Source organism: Hippoglossus hippoglossus, chromosome 8, assembly GCF_009819705.1.
Source record: "Hippoglossus hippoglossus isolate fHipHip1 chromosome 8, fHipHip1.pri, whole genome shotgun sequence".
In the NCBI taxonomy this organism is placed as follows: Eukaryota; Metazoa; Chordata; class Actinopteri; order Pleuronectiformes; family Pleuronectidae; genus Hippoglossus; species Hippoglossus hippoglossus.
In genome coordinates this window covers 10,410,486-10,427,314 of record NC_047158.1, presented here as the reverse complement: position 1 = coordinate 10,427,314, position 16,829 = coordinate 10,410,486, and positions in this window count along the sequence as shown.

Below are 16,829 nucleotides of genomic sequence, written 5' to 3'. Positions count from 1 at the left end.
ATCTCTCAGGTGTAACCCTATGTGCTTGTGCCCGTGATAACTTTTTTATTTCATGTTTGCAGCTTACTCTTTCACCCGATTCGTGAACTGTGTTTCACTTCGCAGTTCATACTTTGGACTCGCACGATATATTTTTACTATTATGTTTCTTGTTTCCGATAGTTGTGTTACCCTTTCCTTATGTAGGTCGATTGTAATGTTGGTCCAAGTAAAAGGTCCCTACATTGTGGGAAACAAAAGGGAATCTTTAATCTATGCACTGCCAAAACTTGTGCTGTAGGATCAAAATGCTGTGTCTTCAGTCTCATTCACTGAAGGAAAAAAATTGGATTTTAAGGGAAGTGGTTCTGCTCATTGAGGGAGCTCTCAAAGAAAGTAATAATAAGTACTCTGTTGGGTTATCCTCGATCAGAGCTAGTTTCTAAGAGGTATCTTTTGACCATGTCAGGAAGCCCACCTTGGTCATCATCAATATCTGACACCATAGAAAGGTGTCAGATATTGTTTTGTTTGAATATGGAGTAAAAGCACACATTTACAGCCTCTGCTGGAAGGTTTTCAGATTGTGCTCCGTTGTTTTTTGCTTCAGAGTGAAGTTAAATCCTTGGCTCCCACCCACCTCAACACTGTTGGCCAATCGGTCCAGGATGTGGATGTAAATGTCAGATTGACAGGTTCATAAGGATCCGAAACAGCTGGATGTTTTCAACTATCTGGCAAAAAGTTCTGATGCAGTATGTTGTTGGCTTATTTCCCCCAAAATAAAACACAACTGACAATGGACATAATAAGTCAAATTCAAATCTAAGACCTTACTCTTGGATGGTGAGGGGAACTGTGACACCTGGCACATGAGTTTATCTCTATAAACAGATTCTGCATGTGAATATGTTGAATCTGTAGGCGAGGGGCAAGGTTTTGCGGCCGCAATCCATTTCTAGGTTGACCAATCACTTTTGAGCAGGCTTTGATTGGCAGCAGGTAAATGGTCGGTGTGCGGAGCAAAAGAGGGGGAACACATTTTCCGAGATGCATCAGTGGTAACAAAACAAAGGAGTGCATTTGACAGAAAGAGAAGGGATTTTATATTGGCCTAAATGTTGATCTTGACAGTTCATTCTTTATCTTGGGAACTGCCTTTGACAAATCACACAGTACTTTTAACGCCATCACCAAGAAACTGTCAAGCTCAACCTCCGAGCCAACATGGAGGACAAGTCTGTCAAAGCTCCGAATAATGGTATTTTGGACATCTGCAGTTCAATGACATCTGCGCAAGACTGTGAGAAATGGCTGAGAGCTCTGAGCAAGCATTAGGCAATAAGTGCTGTTTCCAAGGTCAGGAATGAACTTTGAAGCACAAGTTTACCAAAAAAAATGTAACCATAAGAACCTAAAGTACTTACTTAATAATGAAATATGTATCAGTTTGACTATTTCAATACTCTACTCCCTGTTTCCAAAAGTTAGCTCTTAAATAAATCATGTCTCATAGGTGATCTTTAGGCAGAATTGTCAGGAAGAGAAACTCCAGCAGACAAGTGTGGATTGTTCCCTTGCTGTCAAGAAATGAGTCGGAAACCAAACCCTGCTTGAGGAATCATTAACTGGGCTTTAGGAAGGTGGGCTGGGGCCTGTCCCATGCCTGTCAAAGACACTGAATGTATAATCCACACTGACAGCCTCAGGTCCAGCCTGAAAGTGTTTGCTCACATAGCCAGCAGACAGGTGAGGTTTGATGTCCTCTGGGTCCCAGGAAACTCTGTTATAGTCAACTGAGCCGAGTGGATATTAAATCCTGCAGGTGCCCGATGCTCAAATGTGTGTCCCAGATCATTGCAGTGAACCGTGATTTTCAGACTGATAAGTTGTTGTACATCCAGTGAGATGGGTACAGTGTGTGAGCCATACAACATGTGCTCAGCCCTTATAATCATTTTACGATGGCTGTGTGAGCTAAAATACAGAGAAAACGCCCGTCAGCTTATTGACAATGAAAAAATTACTTCTCCTACACTCGCCATATGGTCGATGAAGCCATGCAGCAATATATATTAAAACGAATTTTGTCAATTTCTATTAAGTTCCTCCTGTCAGCGATGTTTGTGTTTCCGGATTTGTTACAAATTGTCTGTATCAGCGCACTCACGCCCTGTAAGTGGTTCCTTATTAAATGGGAGTTTACTTGTTGTGACTTGCTGGGGATGGGATTGATGCTGTGAAGACACGCTTGCTACAACGGCTTCTTCTGACATGAGAGAGAGAGAACAAAGAAAGGATAGCAGACGAGGCTAATGTTGACGTTAACATGTGATAATATCTGCATGCATGGTTAACCCTCATCAGTCAGTGCAGGACTCAGTGCTGCTCCTGGGTGTGTGTTTGACAAGATGGTTGCTCTCTAATTTTTGTGTGTTACTGGGGTGAACTTGTTCCACTTTAGGTTTTGACTTTGAGAGCCACAACGCACCGCATTTGTTTGACAGACAACTTGAACCACAGTTAATGAGTTAAAACGTCTGATTGTTCTTTGTTTGAACTGGAGCTTTCAAGATGTGCATATACACATTAGAGCAACATTTTTTTTTGGAACTTATTTTTTTATTCAACACATATGACATCTTTGGGGCCCTCTGGCGGCAAAGATGGCTTTGGGGCCTCTGGTGGCAAATGTCGCTTTGGGGCCTTGGTGGGTCTTCCATCAGCAGTGGTACGAGATATTCCTGAAACATATTCTCATGAATTAAACTTTAAATTTTTCCTTTATTAATAATAGATATTTTAGCTTTACATTATTTGGTGTATTTTCCCTCCCAATCCCTCATGAACACATATGGTGACAGAAAGAACTTACCTAAAAGTGGTCATTGGTAAATATTTTGTGTTGCTGAGTGAATGGTAGGAGTCTCTCTTTGTTGTGGTTGAGACGATAGTCTTATAGCAGCTTGGAGGGAGGAACTTCTCTCTGTACTCTGTGGTCATGCTGGGCCCTCTCTTGGCCTTTGGCGGCAAACATGGCTTTGGGGACTTTGGCGGCAAACATGGCTTTGGGGGCTTTGGCGGCAAACATGGCTTTGGGGTCTTTGGCGGCAAACATGGCTTTGGGGTCTTTGGCAGCAAACATGGCTTTGGGGTATTTGGCGGCAAACATGGCTTTGGGGCCTCTCGCGGCAAACGTCGCTTTGGGGCCTTTGGTGGGTCTTTTATCCGTTTGCAGGGGATATAGTAATTCCTGCAACATATGTATTCTCATGAATTAAACTTTTAATTTTTGCTTCAGAAATCATAGATATCTTAGCTTTACATTATCGGATTTATTTTCCATTAGTTACACAGGGATTCATAACATGTCATACCCCATTATCTCCCCATACACAATACCTTCATGAACATATATAGTGAGAGAAAAATAACTTACTTAAAACTGGTCATTGATAAGTTTGATGTCCCCTTCAGTTGATGCTTGTCTGGTTGTATTACGGTTGAGACGATAGTCTTATAGCAGCTTGGATGGAGGAACTTCTCTCTGTACTCTGTGGTCATAGGGGGCCCTCTCGGGGCTCTCTGAGAGCCGGACTGCCTCCTAGATATCAGGTGCACAGAGTGGATACTATATAAGTTATATAGTTCGAACTGAATTTTAGCAACAAGGCCATTCAGAATATTTTGCACAAGACATACAAAGCTCATGTTGAAAATGTATAATGCAACATGTGTTGTATTTAAGTCTGTATAACTTTTTATCAACATTCATATCATTGGATAACCTAATGTTTAAGCATCATGCAGGAGTAAGTCTGATCACACCTTTTTGCAGACTCATTACAACAAACACTTACTTCCTGTAACTGCAGCTCAAAGAACTCCATTGAAAATAATGTCAAATTTTGCAAAATATAAGCAGGTTTGTAACTATTGTTTTGTCCATACACAATCCCATGAAGAAGAATATGGAGATAAGGATCATCTCACCACATTGATGGGCTTTGTGGAACGTCTGCCAGAAAGTGATTGCAGCCCACAGGAGTGTGCGCAGTCTGTTAAAGTTGTATCGTCTGTTTATCTGCGTCTACAGCTGTTTTTTTCTGAATCAAACTGTCATAACGTACAAAGTATACACATTAGTTAATTTCCACGGTGAAAACGAAGGTATGTATTTGTGAAACATTTAAAGGTTCAGTTTGCAGAGTTTAGTGACATCTAGTGGTAAAGTTGCATGTTGCAGCTGAATACCACTCATCTCAGCCCCCCCTTCCAAACATGAAAGAGAACCTGTGGTAGCCTTCAGTTGTCATAAAAACTCAAAAGATGTTTAGATTGTCCAGTTTGGGCAACTGTAAAAAACATGGCGACTTCCGTAGAGAAGACCCGCTGCCAATGTAAATATAAAGTATTGAAAGGGCCCATTCTAGGGTAAAAAAATATATTAATAATACAATTTAGATCATTTCAAAATAGTGAAAATATCACAAAGGTTATTTTATATTCAATTCCTGCTAATAGATCCATTTCAAATAAATCTCATACACTGAACCTTTAACAAAATCACAATTTAGGCCATCAGAGTTAATTGCAAAGACAGTAGGTGATAGACAGTATGGTGATAGTATTGTCACCGATTTTGATTTCTATTTATTATCTCTATTATTCATGTTTAAGTAATATTTGGAAACTAGACTGTAACTAACAGGATTTATGGATGGGTTACATATAAGATAAAGAAATGAATATATTATTCTTACCTGCTCTGGGTCTGTAGGAGCAAATGGATTGTTATAGATGTTTAATATACCTTTTCCTCTTGCCAACAAGTGAATGCAGCTCCTGTTTAGTCAAGTGTTTTTCTGCTTCAAAATGCCTTTGGTACAGTTCATTGGGAGTGGAAAGGTGCAAGGTGTAGTTAAGATTTAGATCAAAGGCGTTCCTTTACCTTCCCTTTTTCCTTTACTTGGGAGCCACCTTGATGTCATAGATTTCTGACTGTTATACTGATTGATGCAGTATATAATTGATAATTGATTCTTTTTTGGGAGAAGCAGATCCAGTACATGGCGGTCATCCTTACCACCATGTTTTCTCTTTCCAGTAGAGGTCAAACATGAACACAGCACCTCTTCTATGATATATCTTCCTCCTCCTTTGCGATTCTTCAGAATTTATTAACTCCCCTCTGTACTCCACAACAAATTCTCCTTTTTGGAATGGGGCTTTGGCAAACACCCCTCGACCTAGTGAACAAATACATATACCATTGTGCTGTTGAAAAGCTTTACTGTCAGATTATTTAATATCCCTAGAAGCTATATAAGTGGGAGCTATTCCTTTCATAACACATCAACATAAGAGGATATCAATAATAAAAATTGAACACCACAGTAATGCGTACTCAAATTGGCTTAAAGTAATATATACAATACGGCAAAGGATTCATAAACTGTCTCAAGGTCATGGCAAATAATCAGTCAGGGTACCACAACAGAACTGCTGCCTTATATTATGTGATGGTCCTTTTTTTCTTTACTAAACCTGAGTACTAGTCAGAGAGGTAAGCTCAGAGAGAACTACAAAATATCAAACCAAAGTATAATAAAACACACACACCATACCTTTAAAAGAGTTGATGAACTTCACCTCCAACTTTGCCGTCTTGTCGAGGGACTTGGCTGCATACTCAATTGCATCCCTTTGAGGAGGTTTCCTGGGTCTAATTGTAGCCATTGATAATCCTATAATCAAATATAGTGCACTTTTAATACAAACAGATATTAATCTTGATCTTTAAAGCAATCTTACACATATACAAAAATGTATATGTTAAGACAATCACATCTAGACCACTGCAGGGTAACAGGATGCTGCTGCTGGTTAAAAAAAATCTACCCATTCCCAATCACTGAAGCCTAACTTGGAAAAAACAGCAGCATGACAAAGATGCAACTTGATGTGCCACACCCTACCCCATCATCACGTGTCATTAAGTAAAATGTCTGCCTCGTGTCTGAATTCAACATGAACTTTAAACACAACCCTCAGCAAAATGCTGTTTTTGGATAGATAGCATGTTAAACTTGAAACAGAGTTTCCTTGTGTCACATTCATCACACTGTTTTCGTGTCTCATTGATTCAAGTAACTAGTAGCTAATGATAAAACAAACCAGACTACCCACCATGTTTAATCAGCCAGGTGCCGGCTGATTAATGTTAGCAGGTGGCTAACGACCTAGCTAGTATACGTAGCTGTCCCTCCTGGCTATCCCTAGTGAGTAAAAATCAGCAAGGCACAAAACCTGTTGCTTTATAACTTTTTAACGTGCAAAGCATTGTGATAATTCACATTTAATTTAATGTTAACTTAAGTTAAAGGGGACATATCATGCAAATTCCACTTTGTTCGTGCTTCTACACGTTAATTTGGGTATCTGGCATGTCTACCACCCAAAACCTCTGGAAAAAAAACACTTCGCGTGTTTTGTTATGGTTCCTCTAGTCAGAAACGTCATGCTTGAGTGACTGGAATGAGCTTCCTGTGTATTGTGTCATAACAATACACTGGAAGTCTCCCTACATGGCCTTGGCCCACCCCCCACCTCATCCCCCCCACACTCGTTACGCCGGGTTTACACCGGACGCAGCGAGGCTGCGAGGCAGCGCAGCGCCGTTCCCAAGCGCGCAGCCGCCTGGCTGTTCACACGGGACGCGCATTTCTCCGTGCTGGTCAGCCCGCGATTCTGCTTTCTCCGCTTGTTGTTGTACCCGTTGAACTGTCGGGCTCGGGGGTAAATGATGGTCTTCATAGCCCCCCCACCCCTCTCTTTCTCTCTCTGTCTGTCTGCTTGTGTGCTTGTAGTGGATGGGCAGAGGGGGACATTTAATTATGTGATTGGGAAAATTAAAACTCCAGGACAACAGAAGGGGAATACAAAGTATGGGATGCATATTTGATAATTTATATCATATAAAATATGTAATTTATATCGTTTAAAATCATGGGGGGAGAGGGGGGAGGGGGGAGCTGGCTCACTAGCATTTAAAGGAACAGGCACTCAAAACAGGTCACTCTGTGGAGGGCTGTTTTAGACAGGGTAAAAAGGGTGCTTTAAATGATCCTTGTGGTATTTTGACCAAAGTATGTTACAGACATTTCATTAAGACCCCAAGGAACCATATCAACTTGTGGTAAAATGGGCATGCTATGTCCCCTTTAAGCTACCAGGCTCATGTTTAATGTGGCTCATGTAAATGTGTGCTTTTACCAGTTTAAAAAACGTTTCTTTGACCACATGCTGCATCTAAATCAAATTGGCTCAGCTCACTAATAATAAATCACAATTTAATGTCAGCATAACTTACCTTTTTATTAGCACCTTCTTCATCCACCTGCACACGCAGAAGTGAACTTTTCTCCGGTCTCCTCCTACGTGTTGAGTCAGGGAGCGCTTGTTCTGTTTAGTGAGCACGTCCTGTAAGGGTGGTGATACTATCATACCCAGGACTCCCGTGTCCGCCCACCAGGCATGTCACTATACATCTATCTAGGCGACCATTTGCTCATATAAACATGGCTATTTATTCACAAATTGAGAATATTATCAGTTTTTTAAATTATTAGTAAAGATTAATGTCATGTTTTTTTCTGGGAAGTTAGGATGATAAGTTAATCATAGGTGTTTAGCATCTCCATGGTACACATACAGACAGAAAAAGTGGGTTAGATGTGTGTATATATATATATATATATATATATATATAAAAGTGGAGTTATATATACACTGTAACAAATTTCCCATTAAATTACAGAATAACAGCAAATTACTGGCAACTGTAGCTGCCAGTAATTTACTGTTATTCTACAGTGTACCTACTGTAATCTACAACAACAGTTTATTACTGTAAAAAATATTACAGTACTGTGCTGTATAGAATACAAGGTAAATGGTATAATACTGCCAGCTGCTTGGTGGCCATTATACTGTTATTTCAGTATCACAAAATAATGCTTTTAATAAAGCCAGTGCAGTATCAAACACATTCAGTAACTGACACATTTAAAGTAATAGCATTTTGTGTATACAATCATAATACATAAAAGCACCATTCCTCATGCTAAAAACGTTCTCGATCTGCATGTCCTAGTCAATGTACCGCGTATTCAGTTTGTGTGGGTTACATAAAGCCCCACTCAAACTCCATGAGGTTCTTTTTAAGGGTGGCCACTTGGGGATTCACAGTTGCTGCCTTTTTCTGGACCAGCTTCCCTGTCTTTTTGGACACCACCTTCCCCTGGCTGGCCTTTGTTCCCCTCTCGGGGTTAATGCCAATGAAGCACCTAAGAATGTAAGAACAGAGAAAGCAAATAAGAGGTGTGGTATTAGGTAGTATTAGGTGCGGTAAGTAAAGATTATTTGCACTTAATATGAAACCCCATCGCATTCACCAAATACAAATTCTAAGTTGTTTTCTCATTATAATGTGTCTTATAATATATGAGAGAATCATATCATTTTGAGAAACTACTTTATCATTATGAGAAAAGAAACAAGATTACGACAGACCAGTTGTTGCCATTAATGACAGTATCTGAGTCGTCTTTATTTAACTTTATTTACTTTATATAGCATTTGATTACTTTGTCAGCAGTGTTAAGCAGACACTTTGGTGTGCAAACTTCAAGATAAAAATACCCATTACATTGCTATCCCTAAATGATTTCAGAACAGTATTTTAAATGTAAAATGTCCCTAAAACCAAAACAGTATTTTGAATGTAAATTGTAATTTTAGTGTCAACTTTCTCATTACTGACTCAAATAGAGAAAATATTGTATTTACCAATATACACCATGGTAGAGAAGTCATAAATAAAGCAGTGAAGCCCTCCTGTATCCCTCTCACTCTATTTCTATATTTCTTTCTCTTTCTATCCCCCTGTCTCTTTGGATATCAAATTCAAATTTAAATTAACTTTATTGGCAAACACGAGCATGAGCAACCTAATAACGCTATGTATATCTATCTGATGTAATATTATATATATTAGCATGTTCTGTGTATATTTTTCCTACACTTTGATTATATATTTTGTTCAGCAGTCGTTTGGCAAAACAAAAACTTCCCTGCATGCAGCAAACAAATTTCACAAGGAGAAGAGAACTGCCAATAAGGTAAACATGCAGACTGTATTTCCTAATGTGTTCTGCTCTTGAACACCTTTCACAAACAGCGGTGATGCTATTTCAAACAAATACAGCTAAATTGAGAAATTTTATCAGAACATGAAAGAAAATCCAGAGAAATTAAACTTTAGGGGAGGGGTGCATGGCTCACGCAGAGTTCCAAGCTGTAACATGGCCAGTCTGAACCGTCCCATCCCTTAACATGGTCAGCAAAAGGAGGTGGGCTGTGCTTTGAAGCACTTTCGTGTTTGAGAGAAATAAAAGAGAGAGAATAATCGTATGCAATCGAAAATAAGATATAGGAACAAAAGAGAAAAACACTAATTTAAGGCACAGCTCCTGAACAGAGCTGGGAAGAGAGGCAAAATATCCCAAAAATATTTAAGACTAACGTTTGATTTACCTTTGAACAAACTCAAATGTCTTTGCAGCTTCCTCTTGGTATTGCAAGTTGAGCACATAGTAGGTGGCCAAAACTGCAGCAAGCCCTGTGATGAAGCTTGGTTGGATGCCTTCACAGATGACATGGCTTTCGATGCTGATCATCCAATGTCCAATTGTGACTTTGTCACCAGCAATTGATGAAGACAACAATTATAGTTAATGTACCGAAGCAGGGTCAAATATGGTTATCAGGGCCCTATCCTTGCTTTTTTAAGTTATTGGGATTGGCAACAGCACACACAATGAAATTTCAAGCAATATATTTCCCCTTTTTTACTCTAGAGTATCTAAATCATTAGTTTCCATGACTTGGGATGAGAAAAATAACATTGATTAGAGAATAACATTAATGGGAAAGCATAACATAACATATGTTTATGAGACAGATACTGAAAGAGATAAATTAGACAGAATGATTCATGTTCTTTACTCCATGCCTTGCTTATGTGACACTTAGCTAGCACAATCAGTCGTGGACTGGCTGTGAGGGTCAGGGTGTGCTCGACATCGGCTGCAGTGGCAAACATCTGTAGAACATGGACAATGGCATCCAAATTAAGAATGAAATTGTGTGTACAGTCACAGTTATAAAAAATAATGCTCAACAAAACTTACATCAGCAGGAAGTTTCAGTCCCTCTGAACTCTCATCGAAGTAGGCCATCAGCAGCTGGATGACACAAAGAGTCCCCATCTTCACCCTGGGCGATGAAAGGCTGTACGAACTTGTACAAAACACACAACAGTTACATAGGAAGAGATCAGGAGATTAGGGAGTGCATACCTTATTCACACTAAAACAGTATTCAAAGTATTATCTGAGATATTTCTCACTGTCTCATCAAGCACAAAATAGCTTAATCTCAGTACTCACACATAACAACCTTCAGAACTCAGTTAAAGTGCATAAATCATATCATACAGATAAAATAAATAAAGTGTCAATACTAAATATTACTATCTGTACATATACGTTTAACACAAGTTAGCTACATGTGAATGACTAAGCTAGCTAACTTAATTAGTTTGTTGATTTGACTGCTGAGAAATTAAATCCCGTGGCTAAGAAAATCCAATAAATCGACACGTTACTGTTAATGTGGTTCAACATAAAGATATAAACATTGTTCCCTCAGCAGCTAAAGGGGAGTAGACTAGCTAACTTAAGTGAAAACATTTGCATGCATGCATGCCTGCAAAATGCTAACACCAAGTAACAACGAGCAGTAGTTTTTGACTTTGTTAGGCTTAAGTCATTTCAGCAAAAAACAAACTGTCAATACAATGTAAATTCAACTCAAATGACATAATAGGGCAACGATGAATTTGATGCTCTTTCCACTTCAGTGCTGGCAGGGTCAGACTCGGGTGAAAATCGTCTTCTTCAATTCTTCATCTTATTATTATACTTCCTTCAATCTTGAATTAAATCACTGACCTACAATATTTTACGCCAATATTTTGAATTCTTTGCGTTAACTGTGTGCTAAATGAGCCGGTGGGACTTGATGGAACATGATTTCTTTCAGATGAGTTATGGGCGGTCTCAAGCAACAAAATTAAACTCAAGTCTGACTTAACTAAAAAAGAAAAATACTGTATTATACGGTGAAATTGTACAGTAGCTTGCTGTGAATATTTAAAGTATTCAACTGTATTTACGAAGAAAGATATTTTACTGTAGCAAATTTCCTGTATTTTTAAGGAAATTTATTACAGTGTGAATATGTATGCATTCTTACAAAAAATTACATCCAACAATATTTTTGGTGTGAATATTATGGATATAGTTACTGCATTTAAATTAAACCTACATTTAGCCATTATTCCTGATACTTATTAGCCTGTCTTTGCAATGAATTTGTTCAATCACCTTAAAATTAATGTTAGTTTAACTTTATGTTAGCAGATAAACATACAGTTACAGAAAAAAAAAAACTTGCACATATGCATTTTAGCCAAAATGCATGGTCTTGACTGGTGTCCTCACAATATCACAAAGACAAAGATGTGTTTGTGTATGAGTGTGTGTTGAGGTAGTACCATCCCCTGCCACTAGGGGCCGGTACTGAGTTACTTCGCCTAAGCACACCTAAGCACAAAATGTTTGTTTTTGTTGATTGTGGGGTTAACCCTGAAAATCATACAGGGCATTATCCTGACCTTCTTTTCACTGAATTTGAAGTAATTTTCCTGGGGTCCAGGTTTTTGGTCCCCACAAAAACTTTGGACCCCACCCTGTGACTGTGCTATCGGGTTCCAGACCCCACAATGTAATAAAGACACACACACACACACACACACACACACACACACACACACACACACACACACAGACAGAGCAGGATATAATTGATGTGCTCATGTGTGATGTCACAGTACAGCTCATTTCTGCTCTCTTAACGTACGAATAGAGTTCGTCTGATTCAAACGATGTAACCGTCACATCATTCCATGTGTCCTTTACATTGTATTGTTAAGTAATACATTGCCTCTGTCTGACAACCACAAACATGGGGACAGTGCAGTGATAATGTAAAGAGGTAAAAGTGGCGGTGTTTTATACAGCGGTTGTTCAACTAACCAAGTCATAAAGTCTCTCCTAAAAAAGTTAAGCTATTGCTGAAATTTCTTTAAATTAGAGAAATCATATTGACACATGAAAGCATTGGTGAACAGTTCTCTTTAGTCACTTGCACACATGGTCTTAATCCAAATCTGTTAAGTGATTTTTTGCATCAGGCCCATTGTCTGTATTTCTTTACCTTCTGTATGCTGGGAGCTAATGTTTGAAAGGGACGATGCCTCAGATCTCTACCTTCAGCATTAGATGTCTCATCTAATCATCACCTCTGCCCATTATTTTTTCATTATCATTTTTTTTGTGTATCTTAATAGCCACCATGGGAATCATTCTAGGCATTGGTTTATTTTAAAGTTTGTCTTACCGTAGAAGACTCCAGGCTATGCCGTGATTAGACCCATGTCGCAGTAGTACCAACATATGGGAAGTATCAACTCTCTCCTCAAGTTGTCACTTCCTTCCTCTTTATTTTCTCTGCCTTCTGCCATGATGGAGAGCCGATGTCCATTATTCAATGCCCTTGCCCATTAGAAAGGTCACCTCAGGTCATTATTTGGGCTGCCTGTGGTGCAGAGACACGCAGAAAGCCAACAGGATATGGACTGCGAATGTGAGAGGAAGCTCTACCTGTATTTGCAATTGATCTTTACAAGGAAGGAAAGGCTCAGAGGTAATGGCTTGTTTACACTATTTGGAAATCACTGATCTTTAGATTCATGTAATTGGCCCCAACTCAATCAATCAAGGTATCAATCAGCTCTCTGTGCTTTAAGTAAACATATTAATCGTTTTTGATTTCTGCTCTCCTGATGACGCCCTAAAATAAAGGTCAACGGCAACTGTGAGCTACAAGATTGTGAGAATCCCCGACTGAAGGTTGTGTTTCCCAAAATAAACACACTAATTAGTTGAATAAGCAGCATAAGCATCATTGAAGGAAACACTGCAATGCAGGGAACTCAAAAAGGGCTCAATCCCTCTTCAGTAAAGGCAGGAAACGACAGGTTATAATGGCAAAGGCTCCCGGATGACTCTCAGGAGCGAGGTATCAGTTCCAGTCAGCATCATTTACCGCAGCTCCATGTGTGGTTTGAGCTTTTGATGGAAAGACTTATCCTCTCACTATTGGGGTTGCTGAGTGTACATAGATTGTATCTTGCCATAGTAATTCATGAGAGGTAAAACGCTGACTGTCTGTTTTCTCTTTGTTTTGGTAGCTAGGGGTCTGTCAATCAAACAATAACAAAAGACCTAGCTTGGCATCATGGGAGCCGTCCAACAAGCTAGCAAAGTGTTTTTTCTTCGTCATACTTCCTTTGTCCCATGAGTTGCAACAGAGATGGGTACAGGCCACAGGTTAAGCAGATATGATGCAATTAAAATGTAACCATTGCCTTGAATACAATTGGGGATTTCTCTGGTTTTGAACATTTTGGATGATGCAAGGACACAAGTGAACAAAATATGGTCTAAAAAATCGGTCTAGTCATTTTTAGACCTTTTCATGAAGAATTATTACATATTGTATCTTTAATCTCATCTCATTTGTGAAAAGTCTGCTTCAAATCTGGGGATTGAAGTGCTCATATCCTCTCTCAGTAAATAATCTTTGTGATGGGATGAGGTCACAGTTGGTTGCTACAACGTTGAAGTATCCATGTTTATGTCATAGCTCTGCTGACATGCACTATTATATTTATTTCTGAATTACTGCCTTGTTTTCCCGCAGTGTCTCCTCCTCCCCTGTCCTTCTCTCTGTAAGTGTTCTCTCCACACCTCCCTGCAACCATCCCATCACACACAGTTAAAGTATTCCGGGCTCTCCTTCTACTCATTAATCGTATTGTTCAATCAGATCAGTGGTGGTCACTTGAGCAGCAACGTTTTTCTGTGCCGGACTCCAGTACGTGCTCATCCACCAGGCCATCTATGCCCATGCCGCCACGAGCCTTTCGAACCACTCGACATACCCCTTATTTCTAGCGTCAACTTCCATTTTGCTTATTAAATCCCCGTCATGTAATTACACAATTACTGCGCACATCAAAACCCCACAGAACATATAGTTCACATTGAGAGTTATGTCATGAGCTGTAGTTGTTAATTTACTTATTTCCCAAAACTCCATCTTTTTTACATACATAACCCCGGGGAGAGTTAATTGGCCAACTAATCTCAATCAACTCTCCCTGGTTCACCTGCAGCTGCTCCCTGAGCCGCCTCCACAAACATTAATACCAAGTTCACACTTCCACGACTTACTGGCATCAGGACGTCACAAACTACTGTACATGAGCTCTCACCAGGAGAAGCCCTGGCGTCATGTCGGCACTCATCTCTTGAATGCTTATTTAACCCAGATTAGGCTCTGATGTCTTATCCACTCTGCGTAAAGTCGCTTTGTCTGTCCACTGAAGTTAAACAGATCAAATAAGATTATTTCTGTCTCCTGAGCGACCCCGCCACCCTACGAATGTTTATACAACTGAAATTGCAATGTGCTTCTCTCACTCACCGTCACTGATGTTGGTGCCGCTGCTGTTTTATCTCTAAATTCTTTGAATATGTGGCAGCTGAGAGTTTGGGCAGCAGCCGCCCTGGTGGTCTTTCATTCTTTTAATTGCAAACCCCCCCCCACCACCACCTGCCCTTCTCCAGTCCCCACTGTCTCGACATTCGTCCCATCATCATCTGTGGATTTACAGCCCAATCACTGTGGCCATGGATTGCGACATCTCGTGCAACAATAAAACACGCAGCTTTCATAATGGAGGAGCAAGCGGCCTGACCTTACAAGCTGTGTGGAGTGTTGCATTTTAGTGGGCTGTCAGCTATGCTCAGAGAAATTGCAGTTATTTATACGGACTTGTCTCTGAAGTGCTACACTTATCCCTGCTCCAATGGGGTTGAAAGAACACCTTATAAAGTCAGGTTTAAGATTAAGTAGAGCTCCTGCCTTCATTACAGTGCAGAGACAGGCCACTCCAGTTATTAGACCGAGCCCCGCACTACTGTTACTGCACCGGGGCTGGCTCAGCTCACGCACACCTCCTAATGGCTTTACCAGAGCAGCCCTGTCCTGCACTCTTTTTTATAAGAGGCCTGATCTTTAAAATGAAACAGACATGCCATACTTCCAGCTGGGCATGATGTTGTACAGTACGGAGTGAAACCAGGGTTCCATGTTAGATTTAGTGACCATATAATGGAGTACAGTGAGTCCGAAGGTACTTGAAGGGAAGTAATGGTATTTTTCTTAAGACACGGCTCATGAGAACATAACCTTGGTGTCTGTCCAATCATCCACTCCAGTGCTTTCACCCCCACAAGCATGTTTTTTACTCCCCTCTTCTCGGATGTCTGTGTCAAGCGTGGTCATCTTCATGCTCAGTGTTATTTTTTGTCTTTTGCCACAGCGGCGGTGAGGTGGACAGCAGGCCGGTGCCACGGAGAAGGATTAAACACTGTCATCGCCCTCTCCTCCCCTAGAGCTCAACACACTCCATCACGCCGACAGCAGGTCCCAGTCATCCCAAACTAAAGCCAAACACATGCCAGACTGCAGAGAGACAGACAGGTAACCCCCGCCTGATACGCAACATATGTCGTCCCCTCTGCAACCTCCATGTACAGCTTCACTGCTTGCCTCCCCAGTCTACACAGGATACAGTCATTTGGGCTTTACTGTGTCAATGCATGGAGAGCAACGACCTCTCATCAAACTACCTCATAAATTAAAGTCTTCACTTCTAGATCACATGCAGACTCATAGCCCTATAGTCTTTGAAAATGTTACTTATTAAAATCATTCATACAAAATGCTAAATAAAAATATTTTCAACCAATCATGCTGTTCCGCGAAACAACGACCTTGGTTCTTTTCTTTTCATGTGACGCCCCGAGCGCAGCTGGTCCTGAACCCTGAGGAAATAAGCAGCCATATTGTTCACATCTTCAGCGTTTCACACCTTTCGCCTCGTGTTGGTGATTCTTTCTTCAACACGTTCCCAGACCACAGTGGTATTAATGTACAACAATTGCATGGTGGTGACACGACATTGACATTTTCGATGGGTGTCTCACATCGTTGTTCAATTCAAAGAGATTTGGTTCAAAGGAGACCTGCAGGAAAAACGGATGCAACTGTTACGGCTGCCAGGCCATATCCATATCCAACACACACACACACACACACACACACACACACACACACACATGCAGGGGCTGGTGGCTGCGGTAGTGAAGGTGACCATGATTCTTTGTGCCCACAGCTGGAGGTCGCCCACAAAAATTCCAGGATGATTATTTTAGTTTATAAGTGAGGGTATTTTGGGAAGAGGGGGGCAGAGCAATAATCTGCTTCTACCCTGGCTGGTGGTCCAATTTTGAAAAATCATAAAGTTAAACGTCTGAATCCTCAGCTCCTTCCACCTCATAATCTTCTCACCTGCTTGGTTTATGAATTTCTACAGCATTTTGGATTTAATCTTGTCTCATATTTTCCCACACTGAATCTAGAATATTGTTCGCATTGGGAATAAAAGGTTGATATTGGCTGTGGGAGCTCAGTCTAAACGCAGAGGCCGCCCTTGGATAGAAGCTTGCCAGTAGGGTTAAAAAGTGCAAGTA